The following is a 15,219-nucleotide window of genomic DNA, read 5'->3' as shown; positions in this document are numbered from 1 at the left end:
AAGGGTTCAAGTCCCTTACGGGCGGTTTTTTTTCACAACATCAAAAAAATTTTGATAACACCTGGACAGCTTATCATTTGAGAGATAACAGAATATTAGCTTCTTATGAGCAAAAGAAACATTTCGGTCATTCTATCTATTTTTTTTTCTATTTTATACAATGATTTAAAAGCGGGGGGGGATTTCCTCTCCTAATTCCTGTACGAGGAGTACAGGAATTATTAAATTACATCCACCATGGATTGTAGAAAAACGTACAGAAATAATATGAAAAAAACTTCGTTTTCTTAAAGAGTTAAAGAGGCTGCGTCCCAAAGTCGAACCTTAAAACGTACAGGATTTAGAAGAGGCAGTTGGGGGGCTGCCGCCCCCCAAACCCCCAGCTTTTAAAGACTCTTCTGTACAGGTTTTTTGTTTTTTTGCTAAGCCCCCGCTCTTGGCTTGGGAAAGGCCCTCTTTTAATTAACGAAACATTGAAATGAATGAATAATGGAATAACTTCGAAAAATGTTAAACACAAGAGGACAGGAGAACCATTGCGCCGAAACTAGTAATTAGTAACAATGAAGTCCCCCCACAAAAAAAAACCTGTCCAAAAGAGTCTTTAAAAGCTGGGGGTTTGGGGGGCGGCAGCCCCCCAACTGCCTCTTCTAATTCCTGTACGTTTTAAGGTTCGACTTTGGGACGCAGCCTCTTTAACTCTTTAAGAAAACGAAGTTTTTTTCATATTATAGTGTTAAAGAGCGACGAAGGTTGAACCCCCTCATATACGCAATAAAAACATACGAATATAGAAGTTCGTTACGTAAGCTAATTCGTAAGTTACGTATATTTTTTACCAGTGAAAACGTTTGTAAAAAAAATAAAAGTTCCAGTTGCTTTTTTAAGTAGTCAAAAACTTGGAGGGCAACTAGGCCTCCTCCCTCGCTCCTTTTTTCGCAAAATCTTCTGATTAATTGTAATTAATTAATATGCAAATTTCGTTTTAATATTTATGTGCGGAGAGCCAAGATCAAAACATGCATTAATTCAAAATGTCCAGAAATTAAATAAAAAAATCAAGTTTTTTTAAATGAAAGTAAGGAGCAATATTAAAACTTAAAACGAACAGAAATTACTCTGTGTATGAAAGGGGCTTTTCCTCCTTAACGCCACGCTCTTTACGCTAGAGTTTCTTACTGTTTTAAAAATAGAGTTAACAGAAAGAGTCAAACTTTAGCGTAAAGAGCGAGGCGTTGAGGAGGAAAAACCCCTTTGATATACGGAATAATTTCTGTTCGTTTTAAGTTTTAATGTTGCTCCTAACTTTCATTAAAAAAAACTTGTTTTTTTATTTAATTAATAACATGGAGCAACATAGTGTCTTTTTATTTAGTTTAAAATCCGCTTAAGCATTTCCTGAAGGTTCAAGCACTGTTCCACATACGCTGAAACTCTCAACTAACGCCCTCAGCCATTCCTGAGATGGTGCTCATGCGCCCTTTTGACAATTAGCATGCACATAATGTGTCTTGATTTTGTTCAACATCTCCTAACATTCTCTCAAAGTAGTACCAAGTAAAAGTAGTACAGTCGCAGTCACAGTCGCAGTCGGAAGTTGTCACTATTTCAATTTTGGTCAGATGCATTTGGAGAAAAGGGGCTGCGGGGGCCTAGTTGATCACTTCCTCCGATCACTTTTAACTCATAAAACGTGAACTAGAACTTTCAATTTCCAATCAAATGAGTCTCCACCAAAGTTTTTACGACCCTCCTTCCATAAAAACGGTATATGTCCCCTGGGGCATAACTTAAAACCTTTGCCCCTGGGTTCTGGGATGTTGTGTCAACCCTGAAGGCATTTTTATATGATCGTTGGACTATTCTGACAGCGATTGTAGTCTCAAAATTTTGATCAGATGCATTTGAGGAAAAGAGGGGTTGGGGTGGCTAGTTACCCTCTGATGACTTTTGACTCTTAAAAAGGGAACTAGAACTTTCAATTTCCAATCAAATCAGCCTTCTCCAAAGTTTATACGACCACTCCTTCCATAGTCTTATATATATATGTATATATATATATATATATATATATATATATATATATATATATATATTATATATATATATATATATATATATATATATATATATATGTATATATATATATATATATATATATATATATATATATATATATATATATATATATATATATATATATATATATATATATATATATATATATATATATGTTTATATATATATTATATTATATATACTCCTCTAAAAATCTTATATATCCCTGGGGTATAACTTACAACCCTTCCCCCGGTCTCTGAGGGGGAGGGGTGTCAATCCTGGAGCCATTGCTATATGATGTTTGGACTATTTGGACAAAATGGCTATCTCAAAATTTTGATTGGATGCGTTTGGGGAAAAGAGGGCATGGGAGGGGACTAGTTACCCTCCGATCACTTTTGACTCTTAAAAAGGGAACTATAACCTTCAATTTCCAATCAAATAAGCCGCCTCCAAAGTTCATTAAGCCACCCCTTCCACAAAAACCTTATATGTCCTTGGGGCATAACTTACGACACTTTCTCCCGGACTCTGGGGGTTTGTGTCGACTCCAAAGTTTTCGTTAACTGATCTTTGGACTATTTTGAACCAAATGACTATCTCAAAATTTTGATCGGATATATTTGTTGAAAAGAGGGCATAGGGGGGCTAGTTGCCCCCTGGTCGCATTTGACACTTAAATGGACACTAAAACTTCCGATTTCCAATTGAATGAGTCCCCTCCAAGGTTTACACGATCACTCCTTCTGTATGAAGTGTCTCTGGGGAAAAAATTAAACATTGAAGCCCTATGGTCTTTACCAGAGGCAACACTATAGCGTTGCCTCTGATTTCTCGAAGCGAGAGAAGGAGAAGACAAATTAAAAAAAAAAAATTAACAAAAAGGTTCTTGTAGGTTATTGGAAACACACCCAAGAAGTGAAGTTAGGCTAATCCTAGCGAGATATAACAAAACATGATGATAAAATAATATTTTAGAAACAAAATTAAGGAAACCTAGCGCAACCTAACGTAACCTAACCCCCACTCATCACCCCTGACGTGAAAATATATAGCCCAAGTTAGACAAGTCCAATGCATTCTGTCAAAGCACAACACATTGTATCATTTGCTACTTGTTTTTCTAACTATGAAGCCAGTTTTCTGGGATGTAATCTAAGCGTAATTCTTGATTGTGTTTCCAATAGCCGACAATAATATAATAATATAACAAATATACCAATATAACATAATATATAATATAATATGTATACCAATATAACATAATATATAATATGATATAATAATAATAATATAATATATAATAATAAACACTTCCAAACATCTTAAAACCTACAAGAATCATTGGAATATCGGTGATCGCAAGGGCAGGGGGGGACAAATTCAACTCTGAGTTTTAACAAAAATAAATAAAACAAAAAAGATGAATTATTCAATAGCACCTAGTGAAAATATGACACTTTTGTGGGCACAAATCTGCCCCCTTAAAATGTTTGTGAGCCTTGTTACTGTCTTGAAACCTTCCTCTTTTCCTGGGTATACACATTGCAGCGTAGCGCGTAGTCCCTGATCTTAAACACAAGAATGCGACAATTACGTCCATCCTCAATATTTAGGAAAATTGTCCCCTATGTCATCAGTGTATTGGGGAGACATGCTTAGGTAGACTAAATCATTATAGCCACACTATAGGTGTTGTAGCCTAGTTTTAACTCCTTCAATGCCCAAATACGTAGCTCCAATATTTTTATTTGGGGGCAAGAGGGTTCTTCATCCGGAGAGTCAAGGAGCACGGGCTATATAATAATTTTCTTCTCCAAATTATTGGGGGCCAAATGCATTTTCCATGAAAGTACCCCAAGAAGTATTTTTCAAAAGCTAGGGAAACATAAAAGTCTAACGATGGGGAGGGTGAATGCCCCTCCCGTGATGCAATCGACACTACTGCCTTCTTGGGAGTGTTATATGGACAAATAAAAAATGAGAAAAAGGAAACATGAGAAAAATAAAAATGACAAATAAATAATGAGAAAAAAATGAGAAAGGAAATAGTAAGGCATCTTTCCTGTAAGTTGAGAATAGGGCGAGGGAGGCTTAAGTTACCATTACTTACCATTAATAAGTTCCAATTGGCGAAGGAGGCTTAGGTTCCTATGGGCCATTCGAGATTTGCTAAATCTAATTATATATAAAAAGGGTTAATTTTTCTAGAATGGAAGGAACAGGAAATGTTTTTCGGATGAAGGATGACAGATTTCCAAAGAATGTCTTTTTCGACCCTCTATGTAGTGCCAAACAAAAAGAATGTCGCCCCTTAATGGATAAATTCATAAGAAAGAAGTAAAAGGAAATCGTAACTTCTTTGGAGGGTGTAAAGAGGAAAGTCAAATAATTAAAAAATTATTTTTACTTTCAGTTTGTATAGCTGGATGGGATGTATGAATGTGTTAATTTTCATAATGTATACTTTATAATATAGAACACTGATACTCCTTAAATTTTATGTCAAATTAATTGAACTTAACTGCGATAGTCCGATATTAGAGAGTTTTTCCCTACGTTCGTAAACTAATTTACGAACGCAAACTAATATGAAGGTATACTTTTTTAATATTTAATATATAGAGAGGGCCTCTCAAAGTTCAATGGGGCCCCGCACATATTAAATCTGGGCCTGCTTACTATATCAATAAGATTAAATCCGAAGTTTTTTTTGTTTAGTCATTTTGTCCTTCATGCATTTTCGTCACTGAGGTCTGAGGTTTGAGGGAGATGCAGTCAGGTCTGAGGCTTCAGGGAAAGTCGGAAGAATTTACCAAGAAGGGTTGGATCAAAATGAGAATAAGTGTATTTTCAGGCCATTGTGTTAATTTTTGTTGGTGAGTCTAGCTGTTTGTGCTGGTATGATTTTTTATATCTGAATTTGGGTAGTAAGGTATAATGTAAGCTGACGTCCCTAATTTATATTGCTTATCAAGCTCTATGATACAGTAATTTGGCTTCAATAGATAATGAATTAGGACTAGCATTGTGACAGAATAATAAAATTTCGTAATGTCCATTCAAAGGTATCTTATTCAGGAAAACTCAGTGATTGGAGAGAAGGAGGGTTGCTGACGTCCCACCACCTGGTGCACATCTCGGAACGCCACGTGTTCTGCACAGTCTCGCTACGCTTGGCATAGTCCAGACACGCTTGGCACACTCTCCAGCACCCTTGCACAGCTCCGCCATCTTGGTACGCGTTAGCCCTACGAGGGGGGGTCAGTCCTAATCCTGTTTGTGGTAGCTTCTGCTCGTTTGAGATTGATTCAGTTACTGATTGTAATTTTCGTTTGTTTTGGGTTTCATTTATGATTGATTGAGATTTACGGTAGTTTTACAATTCATTAGACTTATTCTTGTCTATTTTTTTTAAAATTAAATATATGAAGGAGATTACGTGACTTGACACGACGATGCACATGATTTTGATAGGATGATGAAGGGTGACTCTGTAACGGATAGGTCTAGTATATCTCTTGCATATAAAGTACCCATTGAGAAGCCAAATCGATTAACTTAGTCTTATAAGTTTGTATGATTTGAGAGTCATCTCATTCGGTTGACCTTTACTTTTTTATTTTCGTAGAGGAAGTTCCAAAAACCAGGATTAATAGCCAACTTCAGAATTACAAAGCGATTTTACCTATTGAATACCAAACAATTTTTTTAAAGCTAAATTGAATAAATCCATATTAAAGTGTTTTTTATGGGCAGTCCTTTATGCAATCGGCCTATTGAGGGGTAATTGAAACCAGATTAAAACCCTAAGTTCCCCATTCAGATTAAAAGGTCCCCATCAAAATCAGAGCAAAACCTGGTAGTTTATGTATATTTTGAGAAATCATTTTTGAGAAGTCAAGGAATCTTAATGAAAATCCCAACTTCAGATTCTGCCTAACAGAGAACCCTACGTAGAAGTTTCAATATTCTATGTACAAAAATATGGAATTTTCCATTTTTTGCCAGAAGAAAGATCACGGATGTGTGTTTATTTGTTGTTTTTTGTTGTTATTGTTTTTCCCCCTGGGGTGATCATATTAAACTAATGGTCCTAGAAGATCACCATGCAGGCAAGTACACAGGGATCTCTTTCGTGGGGGGGGGGGGTTAAATCCTTCAAAACAGAAGACAAGAGGCACATTATATTACATAACATCTAGAAAACCCAAAAGCACACATCAAGAAATAGAGACTCACCAAGACAGCCATATTTTTTGATGCGAAGACATCCATATTATTTGAGTAGCCTGAGTATGGCCATAGCTTGTGCTAATGATCACAACAGCATACAGCAAGAGGAGGCTTATACACTTATACAGGGTTGATAGGAGGCTTATACAGAGTTGACATTTGAATGGTTTGTTAGAATTCAGTTTTAGAAACTAGACACACTTTAGTATTGATTTGTGACGGTTCATCAAGTGAATAGTCTCATTTTATGCCTATTCTGTTTATCGTTTTACATTACTCCTGTTTTCTTCGGTAAATAAATTGTAGTTGTCCTCTAATCTTTTTATTGTTGTAAGTAGGGCGGTACCCATGGGGAAGGGGGCATAAAGTGCTGAAGGTCCCCTAGATGTTCCATGTCGAAAAAATATGTGGTCCGATATTGCAAATTGTAATCTACGAGCAGAGCTAAGAGCAAAACTTTTCCAGAACCCCATCGCTGATATAGAAACATCTCGATGGACATTTAAAAGTGCCAAGCCATTTAGTCAGCCTTCATCCATTCGGCTGCGGAGATAGGTTATTAGCCTTTTCATTGAAGAAAATGACCTCTCAGCACATGCTGTAGAAGTTGGAATGACACAGAAAATGTGGAATAACATATTTTGAACAAGTAACACTTTTGAACTTGTAATTGAAACTTGTTCGATAAATTTATAAACTTGTATACGATTACGGCTTAAGGATTATTTATGGATTGTGGCTGTGAGTTAGTATTCAGCACTACTATCGTCTGAGTCGTGCATTGAAATATTCGGATTACTTGCAAATCACTGGATTACTAGCCCCACTCAAAGATAAGTTATTATTTATTCTCATTGCATTCATTTAGCCAGTGCGGATCATTTCATAATTGTGCTTATTGAGAACTTCTCTGTGGATATACCTTTTTCACTTAATTGTTTTTGGACTGATGCCGAGCCGTGAGTGAAATTTGCTTATCATGGACAATTGGAATACCAGTACGCTTTATTATTGCCCAGTTTTGAATTTTGCTCAGCACAATCTCGATGAGGGGTTGGACCATCAGTCTATTGTGAAATACGCTAGTGATTTTTTCCCGTATGAAGATGTTCTTGGAGCTAAGAAACTTTTATATAGCAATTGCTTCCCAGATGAGCCTATACCTCGTCGTTCGGGACCCAGTGCTAAGAATAGTTCATTGTCAGACATTATCGCTACTCTTTCTCGCTGCTCTGCAGAAAATATTGATATTCCAGAGTTCGTGATCAAATCCCCCTCTGAAGTCCCTAGCATTCCGGCGTCAGCTTATTCTATCCTTACCGCCAAAGTCAACCAGTGCCTTGATCAGTTAAAATCGCTTGCTCACCTCAATAGTCCAACAACGTCTATTAATAGTTCTTTGGTCTCAGTTAGTAAGGGTACCAATCACAAAGCCTCGTACGCCGTTGTTCTTAAATATCCGCCTCCAGAACTAAGAGACCCCGTTTCTCGCAAGGAAAAGCTTGATTCTTTCGCCGGACATGACGGTATTGTGTCGGTAAAGTCCGATCCGGTAAGGAAAAGATGGGTTGTTGTTACGCGGGATAAAGTTTCCGCCAATTCTCTTGCCGCATCTGCTGTTGCGAGCTATCCAAATATTCTTGCTAAAGTGATTGATCGCAAACCTCTTGGAGTAATTAGGGGACTTCCCGACAGTGTTTCTAGCAGTATACTCATCTCCGTTATTCCTGGTCTTGTTGAGGCCAGCCAGATCGGCTCTTCTCATACATTCCGTTTAGAGTTCCTTGATTCCGCTGCACTAAAATCTGCCATCGCTACAGGTCTGCGCTTGGGTTACGAGTCTTTTAAAATATCGGAATACAAAGAATTGCCCAGACGGTGTCTTAGATGCCAAAGTATCCATCATTCGTTAGCTCACTGCCCATGTGCCCCGAATGAGATGAAGTGCTCTAAATGTTCTGGATGCCATTCCAATACTAAAGACAATCCTTGCTTAGAGGCTCCGAAATGTGCCAACTGCGGCGAAGCTCATGTTTCCTATAGTATGAATTGCCCAGTGATAAAACGCGCTCTGAACTCTGCTCCAAAATGAACCAAGCCACTATTTTAAGTTTTGCTTCTCTTAATATTAACGGCACAAAAGACAAAGACTTGTTAATTAATGAATTATTAGTCCATGACATAGTGTTCTTGCAAGAACATCTTTTGACCAAATCAAACGTTTCTAGCCTGAAGCGATCTTCTGTCCACCATTTCTTTTCGCAAGAGGCCAAGCAAACTAGAGGCCGCCCTTCCGGTGGCCTAGCAATTTTTTTCCGTTCCCCATCAAAGCCCTCTGTGATTCATTGTGATGATAACATCTTAGCGATTCAATGTGACAGTACCGCCTTTATAAACGTTTACTTACCTTGCGATCGACGTTCTATAGCATCGTTCACATCTTTCGCTAAATGTTGCTCCAGTTTAAAGTCTCTACTCGAAAGTCTACGTTTGAAAGACCTAAATTGGGTTTTAGCTGGTGACCTTAACTGTGACATTCTTGGTACCTCCGATAGATCAATCCTCTTGCTAGAATCACTTCCTAGCATATATCACGTCGCAGTTAAGAGCCTCCCATTCACGTATATTCATAACAGAGGCTGTTCAAAATCAAACCTGGATCACGTGATCTCTTCCAGTTCCAGCTTAATATCATCGATTGTCAGGGTGGACGAAGAGAAGATTGACGACGATCACCTTATTCTTAGCTGTAATTTGTCCTGTGAGCTATCTGGCAAAATACTTTCGGCTCAGCCGAAGTGGCATATGAAGTTGAATTGGGATCGTGCTAATGTCCCACTATACCTTGCTAGGCTAACTGCTTTACTCTCGACCATAAAAGTGCCATATCACCTGCTGCAAACGTCAGTTTCCTCGCCTTCAAGTACAGTTGATCTAAATTTCTATTATTGTCAAATCGTGCATTGCCTTAAATCAGCTTCCAAAGCTGCAGTGCCTGTGGATAAAGTTAGGATTGGTACAAGAAAGCCTAATTGGAACGTTGATCCTGAAGTAAAACGTGCTAAGCAAAAAGCCAAATTTTGGCTACGTATGGGGATATCATGTGACCGACCATCTTCCGGAGCTGTTTTCTCTGTGAAACAAAAGTGTAAACTTGAATATAAGGCCAGTTTGAAGAGGGCACGCTTGAATGCATGGCCAGGCCCCACCGATAAGGCCTCCTGGAATAAGGTTATTAATAGTGAGAAATGTTCCCCATCTACCCTATCTTGTCTCCAGCTAGCTAATTTTCTTGATCATTATAAGCGTGTGTTCAGTGTATTTAATAGTTTTCTTCAGTCTTTTTATTATAAGTTGCTTAAACCGCTTTTACCATACCGTCTCCTGCAGGCTCATGTCCAGCCTGTAGCAATATCTGAAATTCGCCGGGCTTTAAGAAAAATTAAGCGTTCAAATAGCCTTGATGGTGACGGCCTTTCTTACCGATTTTTTGCTTATGATTGTCCTGCTCTACTTAACCATTTACAAATATTTTTCCAGTCTTGCTTAGCACAGTCGCTTGTTCCTGATAGTTTCCTTTGTGGCCGTGTAACGTCTATTCAAAAGCGAGGCAAGGACCCCACGTCATGTATGAATTATCGTCCCATTACAGTATCGTGTTTCTTAAGTAAGTTGCTTGAACATTTGTTACTACCAGAAATTGAGTCGAATTGTGATTTTACGCCTTTTCAATTTGGTTTTCGGAAAAGTTTCGGTTGCTCCCATGCACATCATGTTTTAAGCCGACTCATGAAAGATGCCGTAAAAGCTAAAATGTCTTTATACTGTCTTACTGTTGATATTTCTGGAGCTTTCGACAATATTGTACACTCTCAGGCTCTATTTTCCCTTGCGTCTTCAGGTGTTAATCCTTCCGTACTAAGTTTATTGTCTTCTTGGTATTCAAAGTTTAAAATTCAAGTTACCTGGAATGGCCAAATATCTGACCCGGTAAAAATTAATAAGGGAGTTCGGCAAGGTGCCGTATTGTCTCCTAGTATATTTAAATGCGTGCTTGCATCGTGCGTGCCTTCGTCCCCTTAGAAGTTCTGTTTTTTACGGTAATACTGGTTTGTCTTCTATTGCATATGCAGATGACGTTCTTCTTGTTGCCCGGACTCGCCGTGGACTGCTTTCTAATTTTACTATATTAACCAATGAACTATCTAAGATTGGACTGTCAGTTAATGCGTCTAAATGCGAGTTTATTTGTTTTAATAGCCCTTATGCGGTCGCTCCATTCGTTACTGGGACTGCAGTTCTACCATGTTCTTCTTTAGTTAGTTGGCTTGGTCTGTGTTTCGGCCCAACACTTTCTGCTACCTGTTCATCCCTAGTGAATCAAGCCGTGAAAAACCTACGCGTCGCTTACGGAAAAATATCCCCAAACAAAAGCCGTTATAACCGCAACGGTTTGTGCATGATTTATAACGCTTATTGCGCCCCTGTGCTTTTGTTTTTATCAGGCATGGCTCATCTGTTTCGTAAGAAAGATCGACATACTCTACGTACGGCTTATTTCAGATATTGCAAATTCCTCCTCCGGCTTCCTAGATGGCACCGAAACAAAAAAATAATTGCTCGATTTGGTTTAGTAGATGTGCCTTCTCGGATTCGGTCTTCCAGTGATGATTTATGTAAAAAGACTGTCAACTTTATTCACGTTTATGACCCTCTGCAGCCTTTTTTCCATATTGATACTGGTTGATTAATCCATATTGTCTTTTGTTAGTTTCAATTTTGTATTTCTTCGCTGTTTATCGTATTTGTTTTTGTTTATTTATTCATAATACTCCGTACTTTGTGTTTTTTATACTTTACGGGTAATAAAGTTAATTCATTCATTCATTCATATGGACGTTGGGAAATATGCCTCGCTCTCACTCCGCCAAGCTCTGCACAGCCGTCTTTGGAAACAGACAGGGTCCTACTTTCAACCACTTAGCCCACCATAGTTGAAGCTCAGCCTTCATAGTCGACTCCGGGCTTGTTAGATCTGAGGCATGTAACTTGATCAGCTCTTTAACATCGCCAATAGGCTGTTTTACGACAAAAGATGGCAGGATTCCCCTGAGGCCTTTTGGGATAACCTTTTGCTTTGTGAATCGAGATTCGAGTCATTTTATGAGTTGGTCCACGAATGGGAAAAAAAGGGAAACTCGATAGTAAATTTGTGTGTGCTTTTAGTCCCAACGTCAATGTTTATTTCATCACGGATTTTTCCGAGTCAACCTCACTAATTCGTCGTTTTTATCATAAAGCCGGAAAAAGCTCTGTTTTTTTTTGTTTTTTTTTTACATTTTCACGCTTGTCCTATCTTTAGCACCACTTGGATTTCCACGGGGATAATTTCTCGTGGGGAAGGAAATTTCCGGGGTTGAAATTTCTAGGGGAAATTTTACACTGTGAGGTTTTGACACATCCCATTCATCTACGGAATTCGTTTGATTTTTCTTACTTTCTCTTAACTAATTTAATTTTGCATGTGAAGATGTTCAAGGGGAATTGTTGGGGTTAAATGTCAACGAGTTTAGATTTTCGAGAAAAATTTCCACAGGAAGGAAGATTTCCGGAGTGATCGGAAAAATGATTAGAATTTGAAGTCTTTTTCAAATGAAAGTATGTTAAGGAGGATTTTTCAGGCTGAATCGTCCGCAAGAAATTTTACAGAGGGGATTTTCAGCGAGGATGTAATTATCCGCTGGGAATTTTACGGGGTGGGGGCAGGTGAAGGTATATTTCAAACTGGAGGAAGTTTCCACGGAAGAGTGTCAAAGGAACTTTTCATGGAGGGGAAGCAAGATTTACCGGTACTATTTGAAAAACCATCACAAATTAAACAAAAAAAACTTTTTCAACTGAAAGCTTGACTGTTTTTCCCATTTTTTTTTAAGAACGGCTCCTGAAATACAAGGGCCGTTTAATTAGAATAGGAAGCTTTTTTAAAAGTACTAAAAAATTAAGCGTGGAGAGCAAGGTATCAAGGAGGGGGCAACCCCTTCATATACGAAATAATTTCTGTTCGTTTGAGTTTTAATGTTGCTCCTTACTTTCAGTTGATTTTTTTTATTATTTAATTATAAAAATAAATTGAATCCTTATTGCAAGCTATTTTTCCCGTGAGCTTGTCACAGTCCTGTTTACCACTTCATAATCAAACAGTTCGTGATAATGTAGTGTAGGTATGGAGCGACTTAACTCAATAGTAACCAAAACTCCAAAAAACTTTTTCGGGGAAGGATAGTCTTCTGCAGGGAGGGATTTTCTATCGGAAGTGAACTTTCCGGAGATGAACTTTAAAGGGGAAACTTTATAAAAGAGAATTTGCTGAGACCCTGTACAAATTATTTTATTTGTCTTACTCCCTCTTTGGTGACTAAATTTTCATGTGGTGATGTTCTGGTGAAATATTCTAAGGGGTTGGAATTGTCTGGGGAATTTTCTATGGGAGGATTTTCTGCGGCAGAAATTTTCCATGGTGAAGTTTTCTGTGGAAGAATTTCTCTATCGGAGAATTTTCCGCGGGGTAAACTTTCCATTGAGGGGGGTGGGGTAACAGGTAACATTTTCCATGAAAGGGGGATTTCCGGCAAGATTTGAAAAAAGGTTAGAAATGAAACGAAAAACAAGTCTCAAAAGAAAGTTGGCTAAGGAGAATTTTCCAGGCAGACTTGTCGCCCAAACATTTTCTGGGGGGATTTTCAGCTAGGATAGAATTGTTCGGGGAGAATTTTCTTGGGGGGAGGGGATTTTACACGGGAATAAATTTTCATGGAGTAATTTTTATGGAGTAGAAGGATTGTTTATGGAGGAGGAGGCCAATTTCCCAACAGTGTTTGAAAACGATCAGAAATTAAGTAAAAAAAAGGTTTCAACCGAAAGTAAGGAGCAGTATTAAAACACAAAATGACCAGAAATTATTCCGTATGTAAGATACCCCCTCCTCAATACCTCGCTCTTAATGCTAAAGTTTGTTTTATGCACGAATTCCTTAAGAACGACTGCTGCAACCTCAGGGCTGTTCAATTGGAATAAGAAGCTTTTCTAAAGTATTGAAAACTTTAACAAGAAGAGCGAAGTATTGAGGAGGGGGTATCTCATATACCCAATAATTTCTGCTAGTTTTAAGCTTTAATGATGCTCCTTGCTTTCAGTTGAAAAAACTAGTTTTGTTTTTCTAATTCTTCTAAATATCGCAATCTCCTTAATGTAACATTTGCTTGGCCTTTTGAAAATTAAATAAAAAAATATCTGACTCCTAGCTTTTTATGGGTAACAGTAAACTATATATATTTTAAATACTTGGAGTCAGCATAAAAAGCAAACTCTTTTGGTGTATCCATTGTTATCAAACTTCCTTTTTTAGAGTTTCGGTCACTATTGCGCCGAATCACTGCTTACTTACTGTTCGTTACCACAACCTGTGAAAAAGTTTTTTACCCATATAGTTAACCCTGATCGACTGTACATCAATTTTATACATTTTTGCATTTTATGGACTGAATATGCCCGACAGAGAATTAATGAAAGTTATCCTCTCACAACGGTAACTTGGTTTTATATGCTTGTTACCGAGTTAGACATATTGATTAATGAGTTAACGAGTGAACTTGTTAACGTGGACTTGACTTACTGTAATTAACGAGGGAATTTTGATGTTGTGTTATTGTACTATCCTCAGAAGTGTATAAACCGAAAAAATTCGGAAGTAACTGAAGCTTTTGAAGTGGCCGAAAAATTATTAAAAATTTAACATACAAGCATTCAAACAAGATGATGAGTTAAAAAAGAGAAAAGAAAGAAGAAAAATCACAGCAAAATTCCCATAAAAGACGCAATACATTTACTGCTTTAAAGTGAAACTCTAAGTGGGTCTATTGATTTGATGTTGTTTGCTTCGGACCATGCATATGCCGACGGCAGCATTAAATTTTTATGATGCTGGATCTTCTAGTGGCTCAGAAATTGCTTACCCAAGAGGCTGAGTGTATATCTTGCGTACCGGGTAGTAAATTTACCGGGGTTGTTTTTTTTCCGTTACTTATGAAAGCACTTATAAGCAAGCACCAAAACATTTTGGGTATTTTTATGCCAGGTAATTGCTGAGTTAAAATGAAATCCCGCAAGGAATCATTGGACTTAAATTCCTCTATTTTTTTTCTTTTTTTTGTCGAATTGGCTAAATATGCCTTTGTCATATCTCAAATACGTCATATCTCAAATCTTCAGATCAGGAATCAAACTTGGATAATCAGATTTGAAATGACTGGGAGAAGCTTGAAGTAGTTAATTGGCAACGTCCTGACGAAGGTAATTTTTACTAAGGATCCAACATGGGTTTTAAAAAATTGAACAAGAGAGGATTGACCCTGCGAAGCGGTCAAATTCGACGTGAACTCTTGAGAAAAGTAAGGGCAGACCTGAGATACCGAAATACCTCTTAAATTTCAATGGCTTCAAGGGTAAATACCTCTTAAATTTCTATGGCTTCAAGGTTAAATAGCTCTTAAATTTTCATGGCTTCAAGGTTAAATACCTCGGAAATATCTATGACTTCAAGGTTAAATGCATCTTAAATTTCAATGGCTTCAAGGTTACCTTGGAAAATACCTCGGAAATTTCTATGACTTCAAGGTTAAATGCCTCTTAAATTTCTGTGGCTTCAAAGTTGAATACCTCTTAAATTTCTATGGCTTCAAAATTAAATACATCTTAATGTTCTATTCTAAAATTCATCCACAACATGGACGATCGAAGTTGTTCAAAAACCAATGAATCTTCGAGGTCACCAATGGATACCAGCTCAGTAGTAGGAAACTCGACTGTGAACAGGTCACAAATCATCGCTGGCTTTTAGAGAGACCCTCGTCTTTGAAGAATCAC

General features: G+C 37.7%; 1 protein-coding gene across 4 annotated transcripts in view; it reads left to right on the top strand.

Annotated features, from left to right (window-relative positions):
* The window catches only part of LOC136027883 (myb/SANT-like DNA-binding domain-containing protein 3), a 105,939-nt gene that overhangs the window by 13,653 nt on the left and 77,067 nt on the right, over window positions 1–15,219 (top strand). The window contains exon 1 of one of the 4 annotated variants that reach the window (XM_065705303.1): window positions 4,789–4,940. The exons of the other annotated variants lie outside the window; for them this stretch is intronic. The gene's annotated coding sequence lies outside the window, so the exon portion shown is untranslated. Of the gene's footprint in view, window positions 1–4,788; window positions 4,941–15,219 lie in introns of those variants that run through there. 4 annotated transcript variants of the gene reach the window in all.

Source organism: Artemia franciscana, chromosome 6, assembly GCF_032884065.1.
Source record: "Artemia franciscana chromosome 6, ASM3288406v1, whole genome shotgun sequence".
Taxonomy (NCBI): Eukaryota; Metazoa; Arthropoda; class Branchiopoda; order Anostraca; family Artemiidae; genus Artemia; species Artemia franciscana.
The sequence above is the reverse complement of the archived record's forward strand: the minus strand, read 5'-3'. Positions and strand labels throughout refer to the sequence as shown.